The 13183-nt window shown below is 35.8% G+C and overlaps 1 protein-coding gene across 9 annotated transcripts in view; it reads right to left on the bottom strand.

Annotated features, from left to right (window-relative positions):
• The window catches only part of INPP4B (inositol polyphosphate-4-phosphatase type II B), an 871737-nt gene that overhangs the window by 459444 nt on the left and 399110 nt on the right, over positions 1 to 13183 (bottom strand). For all 9 annotated transcript variants that reach the window (XM_074396868.1, XM_074396869.1, XM_074396867.1 and 6 more), the window contains one exon: positions 11349 to 11412. The gene's annotated coding sequence lies outside the window, so the exon portion shown is untranslated. The remainder of the gene's footprint in view (positions 1 to 11348; positions 11413 to 13183) is intronic.

The following is a 13183-nucleotide window of genomic DNA, read 5'->3' as shown; positions in this document are numbered from 1 at the left end:
TATGCTATCAAATCATAGATCTTATTCATTCACTTATTTTTATAAACTTTAACCATCCCTACCTTCCCCTAAGGACACTCTTCCAAACTTACTGATAACCATCCTTCCACCCTCTAAATCCATGAGTTCAATTGTTTTGATTTTTAGAACACACAAATCAGTGAGAACATGTGATGTTGTCTTTCTGTGGTTGCCTGATTTCACTTAACATAATGATCTCTAGTTCTATGCATGTTGTTGCAGACAACTGGATATCATTTTTTTTTTTTTTAATGGCTGAAGAGTACTCCGTTGTGTCTATGTATCACATTGTCTTTATCCATTCATCTGTTTATGTGTGGACACTTAGGTTGCTTCAAATCTTCACTATTGTGAACAGTGCTACAACAAACATGGGAACTTGTATATCTCCTCTATATACTGATTTTCTTTCTTGTGGGTATATATCCAGCAGTGAGATTGTTGGATCATATGGTAGCTCTATTTTTAGTCTTTTGAGGAAACTCCAAACTGTTTTCCATAGTGATTGTACTAATTTACATTTCCTCCAGCAGTGCATGAGTGCTCCCTTTCTCCACATTCTTGCCAGCATTTGTAATTTCCTGTCTTTTGGATAAAAGGCATTTTAACTGGGGTGAGATGACATAACATTGCAGTTTTGATTTGCAATTCTCTGATAAGTGATGTTGAGCACCTTTTTGCTATTTATGTGTCTTCTTTTCAGAAATGTCTATTCAAATCTGCCCATTTTTGATAGGATTATTAATTTTTTTCTATATAGTTGTTTGAGATCCTTATGTATTCTGATTATTAACTCCTTCTCTGATGGGCCATATGCAAATATTTTCTCCCATTCTGTGAATTGGCTCTTCATATTGTGGACTGTTTCCTTTGCTGCACAGAAGCTTTTTAACTTTATGGATACCATTTGTTCATTTTTGCTTTGGTCATCTGTGCTTGTGGGATACTACTCAAGAAATACTGCCCTGACCAACATCCTGGAGAGTTTCTCCAATGTTTTCTTACAGTCGTTTCATAGTTTGAGGTCTTAGATGTAAGTCTTTAATTCATTTTTATTTGTATGTGGTGAAAGATAAGGGTTTAGTTTAATTCTTCTGCATATGGATATCCAGTTTTTCCAGACTTATTTGTTGAAAAGACTGTTTTTTTCTCCAGTGTATGTTCTTGACACATTTGTCAAAAATAAGTTCACTGTAGGTGTGTGGCTTTGTTCTTGGGCTCTCTATTCTGTTTCATTGGTCTATGTGTCTGTTTTTATGCCAGTACCATTGCTGTTTTTGTTACTACAGCTCTGTAGTATAATTTGAAGTCAGGTAATGTGATTCCTCCAGTTTTGCTCTTCATATGCTTTATATATGCTCTTTATATAAAATATAAAGAACATAAAGTTTCACTCAGTTTGGTTTTTTATATAGAATCTATGTGTTATAATCTATAAACATTGATGCAAGAAATAAAATAAGACTTATTTAAATGGAGAGACAGACCATGCTCATGGATTAGAAGATGCCTTATTGGTAAAATGTCAATTTTGCCCAACTGCTCTATAGACTCAACATAAACAAATCGAAATCCAAGCAAGATTATTAGTAGATATCAACAAAAAGCTAATTCTAAAATATCTATGAGAAGACAAAGAAAGGATAGCAAAAACAGTTTTGAAAAAGCAGAACAAAAACAGAGAACTCAAACTACTTAATTTAAAAAATAACAAGGCTTTGAAAGTAGAATAGTTACAGAGCAATAAAACAGAGACAAGACATATGTACATAATCAATTATTTTTAAAGACACAAAGGCAATTCAATGGAGAGAAAAAAGAATTATTTAAATAGTGCAACAATTGAATAGCCATGTGCAAAAGAACAACAACAACAAAAAGAACACATCTCAGACTGTACACAGTTAACAATATTGATAATCTAATTATCAAACCTAACAAAACTTCTACAGAAAAATAGGGGAGAAAAGCCTATAGACATTGATAAACATTCCATAATATGACACAAAATGTAGTTCAGTACATAAAAAAAAATTGTAAAGTTGACTTTATTGAAGTTAAAAACTTCTACTCTGTGAAAGACACTGTTGAGAAAATGAAAATACAGCTACACATTAACACAAATATCTGCAAACTTGTATGTGATCTGGAATTTCAATACAGAATATTTAATAACCTTTTAAAATTCTCTAAGACCACTAGCCAGACTAATAAAGAAGAAAAGAAAGAAGAATCAAATAGACACAATAAAAAATGAGAAATGCCAGATATAGGTGACAGGGGGTTAGAGGAAGCAAACCACCTTGCCATGTAAGTACCTCTGCAACAACCCTGCATGGTCTGCACATGTACCCCAGAACTAAAGTACAATATAAAAATAAATTTAAAAAATGATAAAGGGGAGATCACCACTGATCCCACAGAAATACAAACCACCATCCGAAAATTCTATGAACACTTCCAGGAAATAAACTAGGAATTCTAGAAGAAATTGATAAATTCCTGGACACCAACACCCTCTCAACACTGAACCAGGAAGAAGTCGAATCCCTGAATATACCAATAACAAGTTCTGAAATTGAGGCAATAATTAATAGCCTGCCAACCAAAAAAAGCCCAGGACCAGATAAATGCAGAGCTGAATTCTACCAGAGGTAGAAAGAGGAGCTGTTACCACTCCTTCTGAAACTATTCCAAACAATAGAAAAAGACGGACTCCTCTGAACTTATTATGAGGCCAGCATCATCCTGATATCAAAACCTGGCAGAGAAACAACAAAAAAAGAAAATTTCAGGTCAATATCCCTGATGAACATTGATGCAAACATCCTCAATAAAACACTAGCAAACCAAATCCAGCAGCAAATCAAAAAGCTTATCCACCACGATCAATGTGGCTTCATCCTTGGGATACAAGGTTGGTTCAACATATGCAAATCAATAAATGTAATTCATCGCATAAACAGAACCAATAACAAAAATCAAATAATTATCTAAATAGATGCAGAAAAGGCCTTCAATAAAATTCAACACCGCTTCATGCTAAAAACTCTCAATAAACTAGGTATTGATGGAACATATCTCAAAATAATAAGAGCTATTTATGACAAACCCACAGCCAGTATCACACTGAATGGGCAAAAGCAGGAAGCAATCCCTTTGAAATTCGGCATAAGACAAGGATGCCCTATCTCACTACTCCTATTCAACATAGTATTGGAATTTCTGACCAGGGCAATCAGGCAAAAGAAAGAAATAATAGGTATACAATTATAAAAAGAAGAAGTCAAATTGTCTCTGTTTGCAGATGATGTGATTGTATATTTAGAAAACCCATTGTCTCAGCCCAAAATCTCCTTAAGCTGATAAGCAACTTCAGTAAAGTCTCAGTATACAAAAATCAATGACAAGCATTCCTATACACCAGTAATAGGCAAACAGAGAGCCAAATCACGAGTGAAATAATGCCACACATCTACAACCATCTGATCTTTGACAAATCTGACAAAAACAAGCAATGGAGAGAGGATTCCCTGTTTAATAAATGCTGTTGGGAAAACTGGCTAGCCATCTGCTGAAAACTGAAATTGGACCCCTTCCTTACACGTTACACAAAAATAAATTCAAGAAGGATTACAGACTTACGTAAGACCTAAAACCATGAAAACTCTAGAAGAAAACCTAGGAAATACCATCGAGGACATAGGCATGGGCAAAGACTTCATGACTAAAACACCAAAAGCAATGAAAACAAAAGCCAAAATTGACAAATTGAATCTAATTAAACTAAAGACTTTCCACACAGCAAAAGAAACTATCATCAGACTAAACAGGCAACCTACATAATGGGAAAAAATTTTTGCAATCAATCCATCTGACAAAGGGCTAATATCCAGAATCTGCAAGGAACTTAAACAAATTTACAAGAAAAATACAAATGACCCCATTAAAAAGTGAGTGAAGGATACGAACAGACACTTCTCAAAAAGAGACATTTATGTGGCTAACAAACATACGAAAAAAAGCTCATCATCACTGGTGATTAGAAAAATGCAAATCAAAACCACAATGAGATACCATCTCATGCCAGTTAGAATGGCGATGATTAAAAAGTCAAGAAACAACAGATGCCAGAGAGGATGTGGAGAAATAGGAACACTTTTACACTGTTGTTGGGAGTGTAAATTAGTTCAACCACTGTGGAAGACAGGGTGGTGAATCCTCAGGGATCTAGAACCAGAAATACCATTTGATTCAGCAATCCCATTACTGGGTACATAGCTAAAGGATTATAAATCACTCTGCTATAAAGACACATGCATATGGATGTTTATTGGAGCACTGCTCACAATAGCAATGACTTGGAACCAATCCGAATGCCCATCAACGATACATTGGATAAAGAAAATGTGGCACATATACACCATGGAATGCTATGCAGTCATAACAAAGGATGACTTCATGTCCTTTGCGGGGATATGGATGAAGCTGGAGACCTTCATTGTCAGCAAACTAACACAGGAATAGGAAGCATTGCATGTTGTCACTCATTATTGGGAATTGAACAGTGAGAACACATGGACACAGAAAGGAGAACATCACACACCAGGGCCTGTCAGGGGTGGGGGACTGGGAGAGGTATCACAGCATTAGAAGAAATATCTAATGTAGATTACGGGTTGATGGGTGCAGCAAAACACCATTGAACATGTATACCTATGTAACAATCCTGCACGTTCTGCACATGTATCCCAGAACTTAAAGTATAAGTAAAAAAAAAAAAAAAAAAAAAAAATCCACTAAAAAAAAAAGGATAAATAATTTAAATAGACACTTCACCAAAGAAAACATGTAAGATATACTGATGGTAAATAAACATGGAAAAAAATGTTGTGTCATTAGTCATTAAGAATATATAAATTAAAACCACAGAGAATTATTACTATATACCCATTAGAATAACTATAATTCTAGAAGCCTGACAATACCAATCTCTTGTAAGGATGTTAATCAACTGGATCTTTCATACACTACAAGTGGGAACTGAAAATAGTATAGTTACTTTGGGAAAATGTTTGGTAGGTTTTTTTTGTTTTTTGTTTTGTTTTGTTTTGAGACAGAATCTTGCTCTGTTGCCCAGGCTGGAGTGCAGTGGCACAATCTTGGCTCACGGCAACCTCTGCCTCCTGGGTTCAAGTGATTCTCCTGCCTCAGCCTCCTGAGTAGCTGAGAATACAGGCACCTGCCACCATGCCCAGGTAATTTTTGTATTTTTAGTAGAGATAAGTTTTCACCATATTGGCCAGCCTAGTCTTGAACTCCTGACCTTGTGATCCACCTGCCTCAGCCTCCCTAAGTATTGGGATTACAGGACTGAGCCACTGTGCCCAGCCTTAATTTTTTTTTTTTAAAGAGAGCATTTCACCATGTTGCCCAGGCTGGTCTCAAACTCCTGGACAATCCTTCCACCTTGGCCTCTGAAAGTGCTGGGATTCCAATTGTGAGCCACCATACTTGGCACAGTTTGGTAGTTTCTTATAACATTCAATACACACATAAGATATGACTCAGCAATCTAATTTCTGGGTTTTTGCCCAAGAGAAATGAAATCTTTGATCACTTAAAAACCTGGACACGGATGTTTATGGTGGCTTTTAAAAAATAACTAAAAACCTAAAACAACCCCAAAGATCTTCAGACGGTAAAAGGACAATTACACAGTGATAAATTCATTAAATAAAATAAAAAGGAATAAAGAGACAAATGGGTGAGCGTCAAGCACAATATGGTAAGTAAAAGGAGGCCAGCTCAAATGCCTGTGATTCTATTTTAATGACAGAAATAGAAAAGGTAGAAATATAGGGATAGAAAAAGTCCAGTAGGTAAGCAGAAGAGTTTGACCATAAGTGGATGGGAAGAGGGAGGTTTTGTAGGGTAATGTTAAGTATTCTGTGCCTTGATTGTGGTGGTGGCTGCACAAATGTGTGTATTTGTCAAAACTCAAAGAAATGTATGCCAAAAGTGAAAAATTTACTGTATGTAAATTTTTAAACTATGAATAAAAACAAAAAATATTTTAGAAGTATCATTAATATCACAGTATTATTTATTTTAGTTATATTTATTATTAATAGGACCAGGAGAGTGGGAAATGGCCTAAGAGAGGAACAATTTGAAAGCTTTGATAATAACCGATGTGAAATCAATGAAAAGAAATGCAGGAATAAAAAAAGAAGCAAGCAGAAATCCATTTGGCAAGGCACTAAGAAGGATAAAACTGGGACAGAAATATTGACTCATCTATGAAGGAGCCAAGAGTCCCAATAGCCATGACTTAATTGATACACTCCAATTTAATCTGAATACACATCAATAAAAAAGAGGCTCCCCTGGGTTTGGTGTGGCTGATAGGGAAACAGTAGACCAGGCTTCTGTGGAGGAGCAGTCCTCAGCATCATGTGTATAGCCAAGTCATAAATTAGGGAGAAATACTCTAAGTATGTTAAGGCCACAGGAAAGTGATGCAGGCAGGTGTCCCGGGAAATTAAGACACCCAGCTCAATATGCTGCAGAGCCCGGCTGCTGACTTTTAGGAAAACAGAAACAAAAATTAAGGACTCATTCAAAAAGCCAGCCTGACTCAGACAACCAATACGGCTGCAGCCTGTTGATCATGGCCTAAATTCTTCCCACCAGTAACCTAGAGAGCAGTGTGGAAGGAAGCTGCAAGCTTTGCCAGTGGTCCACTCCCTTAGTTTTTTTTGTTTTTTGTGTTAGTAAAGGTTAACAGGACAGAGTAGAAGATGGAAGGAAAGAGGCATTAACATACTATGTGGCTTGACTTTCTATGTTTCAGTCTCTGTTTTCACAGATATGGATAAAAGGACCATGCCTGAAAACACACACACACACACACACACACACAGGTGATAAGATCATTATCTCAGAAAATACCTAGGACAGTTTCACGGAGGCAATGATTTTTATAAGAATTCAATACATTTTTGTATCAAAAACATGAAGGTAGATAAAAGGAAGGAAGAGGAGGAAGAGTGAGATGAAGAAGAAAGGAGGAAGAATAGGAAAGAAAATAGGGAAGAGAATATTGACAATGGAGGATATTTAAAAATGTGAGTAAAGACAAAAATCTAGTAATGTGGAATGTACATAAATAGTAGCAAAACGGCCAATCTGATAGTAGCAGTGCACACAGAAGCAGAACATTTTCAGATGGATGATTATTCAGCCAGGCTAAAATCTCTACTATCAACAAATGAAAATATTAAGAGAGAAGCATAATTTCTCTTATTCTAGATACCAGATATGATTTTTGTAAACCAGAGAACAGGAGAATATGTCTGCTTCTCAGCATTGTAGTTCATAGCGTCACTCAATCAATCAAATATTAATTGGGCATCTGTCAAGCCTAGCAGCATGCAAAATGCTATGAGTAATTCAGAAATTATATGCTACTATATCTTTAATTGGAGTTTAAATCTAGATAGCAGAATCTAGAACATCTACAAGAAAAAAGAGTTTGAATAAACAGATAAATAAATGTGCCTTTAAGTCTTTACCTCCAGTGTACAGAATCAATAAGCATTTTCTCAGTGTTTTGTATTTGCAGTATTGTTACATATTCTCAAAGTTAGCCTCGTTGCGTTTTTAATTCCTTTCCTTCCTTTCTAGAACTTACTATATCTAGATATGCTACTACATACCAGTCAATATGTTAGTCAAGAGAGCAACAAGACAGAAACAATGTTGAAAAACAGGATTTGAAAACCCCATTTTAGAGAAGAGTTAGCTGAGATTAAGAATAGTTACAAAATTTGTTCAGGGTCACACGAGGAACAAGTAAAGGAGCTGGGATTTAACCCAGGCTTCAAAATTTAAAACCATTGCTTTTATTCTGAGAAAAATATAATCCCTGCAAACTGTAATTTACAGATTACAAGACCCCCTCATTTGGTTTGGAAAATTCCTCCTGAAAGAGGAAACAGTAAAGTTCAGTTTGGTGTCAGATAACATGCTCTCCAGAGGCCTGCTCATTTTCAAACAGGTGATTATTCAATCTGGCTGGAATATGATGTTTTTCTTCCTACATTTATGTTTCAATGTTCGTCTTTTTTCTTTCTTTTCCTTGAGAATCTGTTTTCAATTAAGATTTCTAATTAGATTCCAAGTTTGAGACACATCTCTAGGAGAAAGCAAATGGCAGAAGTAGTAATTAAAAAGCAGCTGTCTCTTGTCTTTCTGGGATGAAACAAGCCTTTTTGTCTGTAAATTATGAAATCCTAGGAAATTCTGTGATGTTTGCCTCTGTTTTTAATAACAGTCAACTTAATTGGAAGGTGCTGAATTGGTCTAAAAAAGTTGATGCCCTTTCTAACACATATGCTGAAAACATCTCTTCTAGAATAAGCATAAATCAGCTCTGGGTTTTTGAGACTTTCAGTGCTGCAAAGTCTAAAATCTCCACATTTTATTGGGAGGCATGGTAGCTCATGCCTATAATCCCTGCTCCTCGGTAGGCCAAGATACACGAATCACTTGAGCTCAGGGTTTCAAGACCAGCCTGGGCAACATGGCAAAACCTCATCTCTACGAAATTAGATGGGCATGGTGTAGTCCATCTACTGAGGAGGACTGTAATCCAAGCTACTGAGGAGGCTAGGGTGGGAGGCTCACCTGATCCTGGGAGGTCGAAGCTGCAGTGAGCCACGACTATCCCACTTCAATCTAGCCTGAGTGACAGAGTAAGACCCTGAGTGACAGGATGAGATTCTTGGAACAGAGCTATTTCTTAAAGATGAAATTTTTCTTTAAAGTACTAAAGTAGGCATCTGTCTTACTTTAAGACTTTTTCAGAAGCCTGCAGTATAAAGCTTTATAAATCAAAGAGAATAAGCATTTTCAAAGGAAGGAAATATGATTCAGATTAACTGAGATACAAACAGTAATTTATGTAGTTTTTCTCTGTTTAAGAGAATGAATATCACTAATGCTGATGTTGAAAATTATTTAGGAAGCTCTTACTCCAGTTGTCCTTGATACCTGAGGCTATATTTTCACATATGAAGTATAATCAGAATTTGAGGAAATTAACCATGTAATTAAGGTCAAGAAAAATCTTCTGCTGAAAAAAACTAAACCAACGATGCAAACAGATATTTTCTTCTTGCTTGCATTATCTAGAGTCTAGAAAATTATCTAACATAGTTTAATGCACATAGCCATAAAATAGGTCAAGCTCCATAAAAGCAGGCCAGTCTCAGGTTAAAAAAAAAAAAAAAAAAAAAAAACTTCTTAAAATGTATATTCCCAAGAAGTAAACATTTGAAAGATTTCTCAATATAATTCTGGAAATGACTTCAGGAAATATTAAGTTAAATAAAAGTACACAAACACACACACACACACACACACACACACACACACACACACACACACGGGGGTAAGGTGAGGTCAGGTGATGATTTGAAAGCATCTATATTGAGGGGACCAGGAGAGAAGACCAAATGACATCACACAGAAATGAAGGCAGAGCAAGTCCAAAGGCATCTTTTTTTAAATTGCATTTTGGGTTTTGGGGTACATGTAAAGAACACGCAAGATTGTTGCGTAGGTACACACATGACTGTGTGATTTGCTGCCTTCTTCCCCTTCACCTATATCTGGCATTTCTCCCCATGCTATCTCTCCCCAACTCCCCAGCCCCCACTGTCCCTCCCCTATTTCCCCCCGGACAGACCCCAGTGTGTGATGCTCCCCTCCCTGTGTCCATGTGTTCTCATTGTTCAACACCCGTCTATGAGTGAGAACATGCGGTGTTCGATTTTCTGTTCTTGTGTCAGTTTGCTGGAAATGATGATTTCCAGGTTCATCCATGTCCCTACAAAAGACATGAACTCATCGTTTTTGATGGTTGCATAGTATTCCATGGTGTATATGTGCCACATTTTTCCTGTCCAGTCTATCATCAGTGGGCATTTGGGTTGGTTCCAGGTCTTTGCTATTGTAAACTGTGCCACAATGAACATTCGTATGCATGTGTCCTTATAGTAGAACCATTTATAATCCTTTGGATATATATGCAGTAATGGGATTGCTGGGTCAAATGGAATTTCTATTTCTAGGTCCTTGAGGAATCGTCACACTGTCTTCAACAATGGTTGAACTAATTTACACTCCCACCAACAGTGTAAAAGTGTTCCTATTTCTCCACATCCTCTCCAGCAACTGTTTTCTCTAGATATTTTAATGATCGCCATTCTAACTAGTGTGAGATAGTACCTCAATGTAGTTTTGATTTGCATTTCTTTAATGACCAGTGATGATGAGCATTTTTTCATGTTTGTTGGCCTCATGTATGCCTTCTTTTGTAAAATGTCTGTTCATATCCTTTGCCCACTTTTGAATGGGCTTGTTTATTTTCTTGTAAATCTGTTTTAGTTATTTGAAGATTCTGGAAATGAGCCCTTTGTCAGATGGGTACATTGCAAAAAATTTTTCCCATTCTGTTGGTTGCCAATTCACTCTAATGCCTGTTTCTTTAAAGGCATCTTACAATGGATATTAAGCACCTACGGGACTAGGCTTTTCATCTTATTTTCAACCTAACTTTGTCTTATATGTCTTCCCTTCTGTGACTTTGGTGTAGCCACACTATCCTCCTTTCAACTGTTTTCTTTCTTTTTTTTCTTCATTTATTTTCTTTATTCAATGTTATTCTATCTGCCTGGGACTCTTTATTCTCATATTTTAGGTCTTAGTTTAAATATCATCTTCCAGAGAAATAGCCTCTGTTTACCCAATCCACTGTATTTTTTTTCATTTGTCTCTCAATATTTTATCCCATTCTGTTATTTTACATCGTAACATTTATCACAGCTTTTACTTATATATTGTTATCTACTGAATCTCCTCTGCTGGACTGTAAGTATTCTAAAGGCAAAATGGACAATGCCTGTTGTGTCTAATTCTATAAAATCACCTTACAGATGAGTATTTCCCAAGTAATGCAACTTTAGTGCATGTATATTGATTTAATAAGAAGTAATAATATTAATTTGTTAATTTCTTCACATTTCTGCCTAGGCTAGGCCTGGCCTACTAAAACTCTCAAAATTAGTTTAAGGTATTTATAGAAATTAATTTCTCTATAAAATTATGGCAAATCATCTATATAACATGCAGTCATACATATGCTAAAACACCTAACTGGCATTATTGTAAAATATATATTTTCTTAAAAAGCTTGAATTAATCATCAGTTTAAATGAATATAATGCATTAATGTTACATGTTAAGAATGACTCTTGTACCTGATTTATGGCGTTTTCCTTGACTGAACTGCTCTTTGATTGTTGTTTTGCTGGTTTCAAGACTCTACAAAAAAAAGAAAAAGAAAAAGAAAAAAAAGTCAGGATTTAATGTTTACTGAAAATTTTCTTAGTAAAGCACCCATAGGTAAAGTGTTTAATATGCTTATAATGTGCATCATTGAAACTTGGGGATTTATCATCATAACAAGATTCATGGAACATAGCTATTTCTTATTTCTATTACAAATTAGTCAGCTTCATTCAGCCCATAGAACTCCTATAGAACAAATTATAGCTGATCCTTGTTTGCTGCTTAAGTGTGCTAAGTACTATCCTATGCCAGGCACTATTTTAAGTTACATGGATTAACTCATTTATTCTTCATAACCATTCGGCAAGAAAGGGTTAACTCAGCAGGCCTGAGTTACTCAATTTCTGCACATCACAAAGGAAGGTGAATCTTCAGGTCTGACCTTCAGTTGGCTTCTGGGAGATAACCTCTAGATAGAAAAGTCTATCTAATATGAGTCTATCTAATATGAGTGTGTCGTATGCATGAGGCTTTAAGCTATGCTGTTTCAGATGGATCAGATAAATTTATTCTAAAATGTGATTTAAAGTGAACACTTATTTTTCTTGGGGGAAGGGAGTCTGGTATCTGGATCATCCAGTGCTGCATGTTTATGTGACTGACATCCGATAGAATTCTAGAAACCAAAGCTTGGCTGAGCTTCCCTGGTTTACCACACTTCATGGGTTATATATCATTTTGCTGGCAGCTTTAATCACATCTCCATGTTCCTCCACTGGCGGGGGGATACCAGGGAGTTTGTTTGTGGACTTCGCACCATGAAACATTTCCCTTTGCTGTTCTTAACTTATATATTTTCACTATAATAAAGCATGACTATGATTATACGGCTTTCTGTATCTTAGTTGATATGGTTTGGCTGTGTCCCTACCCTAATCTCATCTTAAATTGTAGTTCCCATAATCCCCAAATGTTGTGGGAGGGACTCACAAGATCTGATGCTTTTATAAGGGGCTTTTCTCCCTTTTGCTCTGTGCTTCTACTTGCTGTCACCATGTGAAGAAGGACATGTTTGCTTCCCTTCCATCATAATTGTAAGTTTTCTCAGGTCTCCCTAGACCTGTGGAACTGTAAGTCCATTAAACCTCTTTCCTTTATAAATTATCCAGTCTCAGGTATGTCTTTATTAGCAGCAAGAGAACAGACTGATACATTAGTAAATCTTGAAGGCTAAAGGTGGTCTTGGGGACCCACAACACAACCACCTTATGAGAGAGGTACTATTATTATTATTATAGAGAGAGAATTTTGCAAAGATAGGTAGAATAATTAATTCCATCAGAGTTACACAGGTAAACAGTAGAATTTGAATTTGAAACCACTGATCTGGTTCCAGAGTTTGGGCATTTTACCGCTATATATCACGCTATTTATAAATAAATTTACTATTATATGTAATTCAATAAGTGTATAAAAATGCTACCTGGTTCTTCTATTTTATTATCCAGAATAATAGTTTTCAAATTGCAAATTTACTGTCAATTACCAAGATTTTGTATCATTTGGTCAGAAGATGTAGGAACTCATTGTATTACAGTTATTCTTTAATCACTGAACCTTATTTGAAAGAAACCTTCCAGATGTGATATAAGATTTTCTCATTCACATTATCAAATATCTCTTATCATTCCATATAATTTTCAATATAAGAAAGTGAAACTACGAAGATAAGCTTTAAATCATACCAGGCCTTATTTAATTTGGAGGAAAAAAAAAAAAACTCCAATTTTTCTTAAGATTTCTC

This window comes from Saimiri boliviensis, chromosome 3 (assembly GCF_048565385.1).
Source record: "Saimiri boliviensis isolate mSaiBol1 chromosome 3, mSaiBol1.pri, whole genome shotgun sequence".
Classification (NCBI taxonomy): Eukaryota; Metazoa; Chordata; class Mammalia; order Primates; family Cebidae; genus Saimiri; species Saimiri boliviensis.
The sequence above is the reverse complement of the archived record's forward strand: the minus strand, read 5'-3'. Positions and strand labels throughout refer to the sequence as shown.